This window comes from Musca domestica, unplaced genomic scaffold, assembly GCF_030504385.1.
Source record: "Musca domestica strain aabys unplaced genomic scaffold, Musca_domestica.polishedcontigs.V.1.1 20, whole genome shotgun sequence".
Classification (NCBI taxonomy): Eukaryota; Metazoa; Arthropoda; class Insecta; order Diptera; family Muscidae; genus Musca; species Musca domestica.
Window position 1 is genome coordinate 12126367 of NW_026712250.1, and position 11070 is coordinate 12137436.

Here is an 11070-nt window from a genome sequence, read left to right on the forward strand (position 1 = left end):
ATTTTTAAAAAATCCACGTCTGTGGATAATTGGAAAAAATAATTTTTAAAAAATCCACGTCTGTGGATAATTGGAAAAAATAATTTTTAAAAATCCACGTCTGTGGATAATTGGAAAAAATAATTTTTAAAAAATCCACGTCTGTGGATAATTGGAAAAAATAATTTTTAAAAAATCCACGTCCGTGGATAATTGGAAAAAATAATTTTTAAAAAATCCACGTCTGTGGATAATTGGAAAAAATATTTTTTAAAAAATCCACGTCTGTGTATAATTGGAAAAAATAATTTTTAGAAAATCCACGTCTATTGAAATGTGGAAAAAATAATTTTTAAAAAATCCACGTCTATTGAAATGTGGAAAAAATAATTTTTAAAAAATCCACGTCTATTGAAATGTGGAAAAAATAATTTTTAAAAAATCCGCGTCTATTGAAATGTGGAAAAAATAATTTTTAAAAAATCCACGTCTATTGAAATGTGGAAAAAATAATTTTTAAAAAATCCACGTCTATTGAAATGTGGAAAAAATAATTTTTAAAAAATCCACGCCTGTTGAAATCTTGGAAAAATAATTTTTAAAAAATCCACGTCTATTGAAACGTGGAAAAATAGTTTTTAAAAAAATTCACGTCTATTTTTATTGGTAAAAAATAAATTTAAAAAAATCCACATCTATTGAAACGTAGAAAAAATAATTTTTTAAAAAAAAATCACGTCTATTGGGAAAAATAAATATTGGTATTGGGAAAAAATAATTTTTAAAAAATCCACGCCTGTTGGTATTGGGAAAAAATAATTTTTGGGAAAAAATAATTTTTAAAAAATCCACGTCTGTTGGTATTGGGAAAAAATAATTTTTAAAAAATCCACGTCTATTGGTATTGGGAAAAATAATTTTTAAAAAATCCACGCCTATTGGTATTGGGAAAAATAATTTTTAAAAAATCCACGCCTGTTGGTATTGGGAAAAAATAATTTTTAAAAAATCCACGCCTGTTGGTATTGGGAAAAAATAATTTTTAAAAAATCCACGTCTATTGGTATTGGGAAAAAATAATTTTTTAAAAATCCACGTCTATTGGTATTGGGAAAAAATAATTTTTAAAAAATTCACGTCTATTGGTATTGGGAAAAAAATAATTTTAAAAAATCCACGTCTATTGGTATTGGTAAAAAATAATTTTTAAAAAATACACGTCTATTGGTATTGGTAAAAAATAATTTTTAAAAAATCCATGTATATTGGTATTGGGAAAAACAAATTTTTAAAAAATCCATGCCTGTTGGTATTGGGAAAAAATAATTTTTAAAAAATCCACGCCTGTTGGTATTGGGAAAAAATAATTTTTAAAAAATCCACGCCTGTTGGTATTGGGAAAAAATAATTTTTAAAAAATCCACGCCTGTTGGTATTGGGAAAAAATATTTTTAAAAAATCCACGCCTGTTGGTATTGGGAAAAAATAATTTTTAAAAAATCCACGCCTTTTGGTATTGGGAAAAAATAATTTTTAGTAAATCCACACCTGTTGGTATTGGGAAAAAATAATTTTTGGGAAAAAATAATTTTTAGTAAATCCACACCTGTTGGTATTGGGAAAAAATAATTTTTGGGAAAAAATAATTTTTAAAAAATCCACCTCTATTGGTATTGGGAAAAAATAATTTTTAAAAAATCCATGTATATTGGTATTGGGAAAAAATAATTTTTAAAAAATCCACGCCTGTTGGTATTGGGAAAAAATAATTTTTAAAAAATCCACGCCTGTTGGTATTGGGAAAAAATAATTTTTAAAAAATCCACGCCTGTTGGTATTGGGAAAAAATAATTTTTAAAAAATCCACGTCTGTGGATAATTGGGAAAAAATAATTTTTAAAAAATCCACGTCTGTTGCTACTTTGAAAAAAATAATTTTTAAAAAATCCACGTCTGTTGCTACTTTGAAAAAATAATTTTTAAAAAATCCACGTCTGTTGCTACTTTGAAAAAATAATTTTTAAAAAATCCACGTCTGTTGCTACTTTGAAAAAATAATTTTTAAAAAATCCACGCCTGTTGGTATTGGGAAAAAATAATTTTTAAAAAATCCACGTCTAATAATATTTGGAAAAAATAATTTTTAAAAAATCCACGCCTGTTGGTATTGGGAAAAAATAATTTTTAAAAAATCCACGGATGTTGGTATTGGGGAAAAATAATTTTTAAAAAATCCACGTCTATTGGTATTGGAGAAAAATAATTTTTAAAAAATCCACGCCTGTTTGTATTGGGAAAAAATAATTTTTAAAAAATCCACGTCTATTGGTATTGGGGAAAAATAATTTTTAAAAAATCCACGTCTCTTGGTATTGGGAAAAAATAATTTTTAAAAAATCCACGTCTATTGGTATTGGGAAAAAATAATTTTTAAAAAATCCACGCCTGTTGGTATTGTGAAAAAATAATTTTTAAAAAATCCACGCCTGTTGGTATTGGAAAAAATAATTTTTAAAAAATCCACGCCTGTTGGTATTGGGAAAAAATAATTTTTAAAAAATCCACGCCTGTTGGTATTGGGAAAAAATATTTTTTTAAAAAATCCACGCCTGTTGGTATTGGGAAAAAATAATTTTTCAAAAATCCACGCCTGTTGGTATTGGGAAAAAATAATTTTTAAAAAATCCACGCCTGTTGGTATTGGGAAAAATTGGTATTGGGAGAAAATAATTTTTAAAAAATCCACGCCTGTTGGTATTGGGAAAAAATTGGTATTGGGAGAAAATAATTTTTAAAAAATCCACGCCTGTTGGTATTGGGAAAAAATTGGTATTGGGAGAAAATAATTTTTAAAAAATCCACGCCTGTTGGTATTGGGAAAAAATTGGTATTGGGAGAAAATAATTTTTAAAAAAGCCACGCCTGTTGGTATTGGGAAAAATTGGTATTGGGAGAAAATAATTTTTAAAAAATCCACGCCTGTTGGTATTGGGAAAAAATTGGTATTGGGAGAAAATAATTTTTAAAAAATCCACGCCTGTTGGTATTGGGAAAAAATTGGTATTGGGAGAAAATAATTTTTAAAAAATCCACCGCCTGTTGGTATTGGGAAAAAATTGGTATTGGGAGAAAATAATTTTTAAAAAATCCACGCCTGTTGGTATTGGGAAAAAATTGGTATTGGGAGAAAATAATTTTTAAAAAATCCACGCCTGTTGGTATTGGGAAAAAAATTGGTATTGGGAGAAAATAATTTTTAAAAATCCACGCCTGTTGGTATTGGGAGAAAATAATTTTTAAAAAATCCACGCCTGTTGGTATTGGGAGAAAATAATTTTTAAAAAATCCACGCCTGTTGGTATTGGGAGAAAATAATTTTTAAAAAATCCACGCCTGTTGGTATTGGGAGAAATAATTTTTAAAAAATCCACGCCTGTTGGTATTGGGAGAAATAATTTTTAAAAAAATCCACGCCTGTTGGTATTGGGAGAAAATAATTTTTAAAAAAATCCACGCCTGTTGGTATTGGGAGAAAATAATTTTTAAAAAATCCACGCCTGTTGGTATTGGGAGAAAATAATTTTTAAAAAATCCACGCCTGTTGGTATTGGGAGAAATAATTTTTAAAAAATCCACGCCTGTTGGTATTGGGAGAAAATAATTTTTAAAAAATCCACGCCTGTTGGTATTGGGAGAAAATAATTTTTAAAAAATCCACGCCTGTTGGTATTGGGAGAAAATAATTTTTAAAAAATCCACGCCTGTTGGTATTGGGAGAAAATAATTTTTAAAAAATCCACGCCTGTTGGTATTGGGAGAAAATAATTTTTAAAAAATCCACGCCTGTTGGTATTGGGAGAAAATAATTTTTAAAAAATCCACGCCTGTTGGTATTGGGAGAAAATAATTTTTAAAAAATCCACGCCTGTTGGTATTGGGAGAAAATAATTTTTAAAAAATCCACGCCTGTTGGTATTGGGAGAAAATAATTTTAAAAAATCCACGCCTGTTGGTATTGGGAGAAAATAATTTTTAAAAAATCCACGCCTGTTGGTATTGGGAGAAAATAATTTTTAAAAAATCCACGCCTGTTGGTATTGGGAGAAAATAATTTTTAAAAAATCCACGCCTGTTGGTATTGGGAGAAAATAATTTTAAAAAATCCACGCCTGTTGGTATTGGGAGAAAATAATTTTTAAAAAATCCACGCCTGTTGGTATTGGGAGAAAATAATTTTTAAAAAATCCACGCCTGTTGGTATTGGGAGAAAATAATTTTAAAAAATCCACGCCTGTTGGTATTGGGAGAAAATAATTTTTAAAAAATCCACGCCTGTTGGTATTGGGAGAAAATAATTTTTAAAAAATCCACGCCTGTTGGTATTGGGAGAAAATAATTTTTAAAAAATCCACGCCTGTTGGTATTGGGAGAAAATAATTTTTAAAAAATCCACGCCTGTTGGTATTGGGAGAAAATAATTTTTAAAAATCCACGCCTGTTGGTATTGGGAGAAAATAATTTTTAAAAAATCCACGCCTGTTGGTATTGGGAGAAAATAATTTTAAAAATCCACGCCTGTTGTAATCCACGCCTGTTGGTATTGGGAGAAAATAATTTTTAAAAAATCCACGCCTGTTGGTATTGGGAGAAAATAATTTTAAAAAATCCACGCCTGTTGGTATTGGGAGAAATAATTTTAAAAAATCCACGCCTGTTGGTATTGGGAGAAAATAATTTTTAAAAAATCCACGCCTGTTGGTATTGGGAAAAAATAATTTTTAAAAAATCCACGCCTGTTGGTATTGGGAAAAAATAATTTTTAAAAAATCCACGCCTGTTGGTATTGGGAAAAAATAATTTTTAAAAAATCCACGTCTATTAAAATGTGGAAAAAATAATTTTTAAAAAATCCTCGTCTGTGGATAATTGTCGAAAAAATAATTTGTAAAAAATCCACGTCTGTGGATAAATGACAAAAATAATTTGAAAAAAAATAATTTTTAAAAAATCCACGTCTATTGGTATTGGGAAAATTAATTTTTAAAAAATCCACGTCTATTGGTATTGGGAAAAAATAATATTTAAAAAATCCACGTCTATTGAAATGTGGAAAAAAAATTTAAAAAATTCACGTCTATTGAAATTTGGAATTTTCTTTTTCTTTTAAATCCACGTCTATTGAAATTTGGATTTTTTTTTAAATCCACGTCTATTGAAATTTGGAATTTTTTTTTAAATCCACGTTTATTGAAATTCGGATTTTTTTTTAAATCCACGTCTATTGAAATGTGGAATAAATAATTTTTAAAAAATCCACGTCTTTTGATAAATCCAAAAAGTAATTTTTAAAAAATCCACGTCTTTTGATAAATCCAAAAAATAATTTTTAAAAAATCCAAGCCTTTTGAAAAATCGAAAAAATAAATTTTAAAAAATCCACGTCTTTTGATTAATCCAAAAAATAATTTTTAAAAAATCCCCATCTGTTGAAATGTGGAAAAAATAATTTTTAAAAATACAACAAAAATATAAAAAGGAGAAATTTATGAATTTCCGTTATTGTTTCCACTCTGCATGAGTTACGTGATTTCCTGAGAGAGAGAGAGAGAGTATGTGTGTGTGCTGAATGTGTAGCTGCCTTTGTTAACTGTTGCAATAAAGTGCAATCATAATTTTACAAAAACACCCACCGACAACAAGGCACTAAAATAAATGTCCTTGCCAAGGAAGTAAATCAGGATATGACAAGCTAGCAACCGAAATGGAACAGGTGCTCAGCAGCAAGGACATCAAGTGATTTGGTATAAATATATTTAAAATAATTTAAAAACTTAAATTAATTTTAAGATTTAATAAAATATAAAATGGACCCTTAAAAGAATATATTTTTTTTCAAGGATCAAAAAGTTGGATTTTTTTAAAAATATTTTTTTTTTATTATTTTTAACAGGTTATTCCACATACCTTAAATATTGCCAGGACTTTCAGTCCTCCAATTAACTGCCTTCTTAATCCTCCTCCTCCTGCCAAGATAATGTCCTTTTTAATTAGTATTTCCCAAAATTGCCAAAGAAAACTTAAAAGCTTTTAGCCATTGCAAGAGAAGAAGAAGAATTCCATGAAATTGAAAATTGAAAGCTACATCACGTCAACAGATGATTCAATAAATTTCGTTGGCTGCCACACAGCAACCAGGCACCAGGTGTTGGCCGTTTTCAAGCTGTAACTCTTTGTTTTAATTAAATCGAACATTAATCCAAAATCCAAAAACAACAACACAGCACAACAATACTTGAATAAAAAAAAAACATTTATTAATATATATTGCCAACCACCGTGACAACGCACATATTTCATTTTTAAATTGGTTTAATTTTATTTTTGGAGAGAAAATGGGCGGGGTATTGAAAAGGACTGGGTTCGATAATTGTGCCGCAGTTGCTTGTTGTGGGTGTTATTACATTGAATTAATCAATGTAATACCTGTTGCAGGGAAAAATATTTTTTAAAAAATCCACGTCTAATAATAATATTGGAAAAAATAATTTTTAAAAAATCAACGTCTAATAATAATATTGGAAAAAATAATTTTTAAAAAATCCACGTCTAATAATAATATTGGAAAAAATAATTTTTAAAAAATCCACGTCTAATAATAATATTGGAAAAAATAATTTTTAAAAAATCCACGTCTAATAATAATATTGGAAAAAATAATTTTTAAAAAATCCACGTCTAATAATAATATTGGAAAAAATAATTTTTAAAAAATCCACGTCTAATAATAATATTGGAAAAATAATTTTTAAAAAATCCACGTCTAATAATAATATTGGAAAAAATAATTTTTAAAAAATCCACGTCTAATAATAATATTGGAAAAAATAATTTTTAAAAAATCCACGTCTAATAATAATATTGGAAAAAATAATTTTTAAAAATCCACGTCTAATAATAATATTGGAAAAAATAATTTTTAAAAAAATCCACGTCTAATAATAATATTGGAAAAAATAATTTTTAAAAATCCACGTCTAATAATAATATTGGAAAAAATAATTTTTAAAAAATCCACGTCTAATAATAATATTGGAAAAATAATTTTTAAAAAATCCACGTCTAATAATAATATTGGAAAAAATAATTTTTAAAAAATCCACGTCTAATAATAATATTGGAAAAAATAATTTTTAAAAAATCCACGTCTAATAATATTTGGAAAAAATAATTTTTAAAAAGTTAACGTCTAATAATATTTGGAAAAAATAGTTTTTAAAAAGTTCACGTCTAATAATATTTGGAAAAAATAATTTTTAAAAAGTTCACGTCTAATAATATTTGGAAAAAATAATTTTTAAAAAATCCACGTCTAATAATATTTGGAAAAAATAATTTTTAAAAAATCCACGTCTAATAATATTTGGAAAAAATAATTTTTAAAAAATCCACGTCTAATAATATTTGGAAAAAATAATTTTTAAAAAATCCACGTCTAATAATATTTGGAAAAAAAAAAATTTTAAAAAATCCACGCCTGTTGGTATTGGGAAAAAATAATTTTTAAAAAATCCACGCCTGTTGGTATTGGGAAAAAATAATTTTTAAAAAATCCACGCCTGTTGGTATTGGGAAAAAATAATTTTTAAAAAATCCACGCCTGTTGGTATTGGGAAAAAATAATTTTTAAAAAATCCACGCCTGTTGGTATTGGGAAAAAATAATTTTTAAAAAATCCACGCCTGTTGGTATTGGGAAAAAATAATTTTTAAAAAATCCACGCCTGTTGGTATTGGGAAAAAATAATTTTTAAAAAATCCACGCCTGTTGGTATTGGGAAAAAATAATTTTTAAAAAATCCACGCCTGTTGGTATTGGGAAAAAATAATTTTTAAAAAATCCACGCCTGTTGGTATTGGGAAAAAAATAATTTTTAAAAAATCCACTTCTGTTGGTATTGGGAAAAAATAATTTTTAAAAAATCCACGCCTGTTGGTATTGGGAAAAAATAATTTTTAAAAAATCCACTTCTGTTGGTATTGGGAAAAAATAATTTTTAAAAAATCCACTTCTGTTGGTATTGGGAAAAAATAATTTTTAAAAAATCCACGCCTGTTGGTATTGGGAAAAAATAATTTTTAAAAAATCCACTTCTGTTGGTATTGGGAAAAAAATAATTTTTAAAAAATCCACGCCTGTTGGTATTGGGAAAAAATAATTTTTAAAAAATCCACGCCTGTTGGTATTGGGAAAAAATAATTTTTAAAAAATCCACGCCTGTTGGTATTGGGAAAAAATAATTTTTAAAAAATCCACGCCTGTTGGTATTGGGAAAAAATAATTTTTAAAAAATCCACGCCTGTTGGTATTGGGAAAAAATAATTTTTAAAAAATCCACGCCAGTTGGTATTGGGAAAAAATAATTTTTAAAAGATCCACGCCTGTTGGTATTGGGAAAAAATAATTTTTAAAAAATCCACGCCTGTTGGTATTGGGAAAAAATAATTTTTAAAATATCCACGACTATTGGAATTGGAAAATAAATAATTTTTAAAAAATCCACGCCTATTGGTATTGGGAAAAAATAATTTTTAAAAAATTCACGTCAATTGGTACTTTGAAAAATAATTTTTAAAAAATCCACGTCTGTTGCTACTTTGAAAAAATAATTTTTAAAAAATCCACGTCTATTGGTATTGGGAAAAAATAATTTTTAAAAAATCCACGTCTATTGGTATTGTGAAAAAATAATGTTTAAAAAATCCACGTCTATTGATATTGGGGAGAAATAATTTTTAAAACATCCACGTCTATTGGTATTGGGGAAAAATAATTTTTAAAAAATCCACTTCGATTGGAATTGGGAAAAAATAATTTTTAAAAAATCCACGCCTGTTGGTATTGGGAAAAAATAATTTTTAAAAAATCCACGCCTGTTGGTATTGGGAAAAAATAATTTTTAAAAAATCCACGCCTGTTGGTATTGGGAAAAAATAATTTTTAAAATATCCACGCCTGTTGGTATTGGGAAAAAATAATTTTTAAAAAATCCACGCCAGTTGGTATTGGGAAAAAATAATTTTTAAAAAATCCACGCCTGTTGGTATTGGGAAAAAATAATTTTTAAAAAATCCACGCCTGTTGGTATTGGGAAAAAATAATTTTTAAAAAATCCACGCCTGTTGGTATTGGGAAAAAATAATTTTTAAAAAATCCACGCCTGTTGGTATTGGGAAAAAATAATTTTTAAAAAATCCACGCCTGTTGGTATTGGGAAAAAATAATTTTTAAAAAATCCACGCCTGTTGGTATTGGGAAAAAATAATTTTTAAAAAATCCACGCCTGTTGGCATTGGGAAAAAATAATTTTTAAAAAATCGACGTCTAATAATATTTGGAAAAAATAATTTTTAAAAAATCCACGTCAATTGGTACTTTGAAAAAATAATTTTTAAAAAATCCACGTCTATTGGTATTTCGGAAAAAATAATTTTTAAAAAATCCACGTCAATTGGTACTTTGAAAAAATAATTTAAAAAAAATCCACGTCAATTGGTACTTTGAAAAAATAATTTTTAAAAAATCTACGTCAATTGGTACTTTGAAAAAATAATTTTTAAAAGATCCACGACGATTGGTATTGGGAAAAAATAATTTTTAAAAAATCCACGCCTGTTGGTATTGGGAGAAATAATTTTTAAAAAATCCACGCCTGTTGGTATTGGGAAAAAATAATTTTTAAAAAATCCACGCCTGTTGGTATTTGGAAAAAATAATTTTTAAAAAATCCCCGTCTGTGGATAATTGGGAAAAAATAATTTTTAAAAAATCCACGTCTGTGGATAATTGGGAAAAAATAATTTTTAAAAAATCCACGCCTGTTGGTATTGGGAAAAAATAATTTTTAAAAAATCCACGCCTGTTGGTATTGGGAAAAAATAATTTTTAAAAAATCCACGTCTGTGGATAATTGAAAAAAAAAATATTTTTAAAAGTCTACGTCTGTTGATAATTGGAAAAAATAATTTTTAAAAAATCCACGTCTAATAAAATTTGGAAAAAATAAATTTTAAAAAATTTAAGTCCGTTGGTATTTGAAAAAAAATAATTTTTTAAAAAATACACTTGAATAATATATATATATTTTTTTTTTTAAAAATCCTCTCTTTTTTCGTCCTCATTTTTTTGCTAATCCTTTGCTCCTTGTACAAAATATTCCAACAAAAAATGTGTGTTTATCCTTAAAATTGTTACCCCCCAGAAATCTATGCATATGGCACAAGCATGCATATGTGCATATTTTCAAATCTCCGTACATTATTTATATATGTATGTGCGAGTGTGTGTATGTATGTGTGTGCAAGGCACACATACACCGTACGGATGGATGGTGGCTTTATCAATTTTTGACTTTATTTGATTGTGTTTATTTAGTTTAGAAGTTGGCTCGATTTATTCCACAATTTTTGCCATGCCAGTAAGTTGAAGTTTGTTCCAGAGTCCTTAGGAAGCCAGCAAGGATAATATTTGCATGATGCAGTAGTAGTTGATTATTGACAAAACAACAGCAACAACAACGTAAATAAACTTATGCTTGAGTATTGAGATATAATAGTGGCAGTTTATTAAGGAGGGAGGGTATAGGGGAAGTTGGAAATTAGAACAAGGGCATATTTTCTGTGCCCCAAACTTCGCTTCGATTTACCTTTCATTTTTATTTGGAAAAGTTTTCATCCCCAATTTTTTTAAATTCCTGTAATTTATGGTTGCGAAATAAATCTCACTTCAGTATTTTTTTGGGGCGGCAAGGATATGTGTATCCTTGTATGTACTGAAAATGTTTTATTGTTGGCTCACCAAAAAGAAAAAGACCATTCCACCTTCCTCCCCCCTCCCAAGCCCCATATGCCTTTGTAATTTATTTGAATACATGTTTCCAAAAATCTAAACTGGAAATTTGTTATTTACAAAGTATTTAAATTATAAAGAGTTCGGTTTAGTTTACACCTGCTCTTGGATACATGTGGCAGGATTGAGGTTTATTTGAGAACTAAATAAAAAAAAGTCAATATTAAGAGTTGAGGAAGGGGGGAG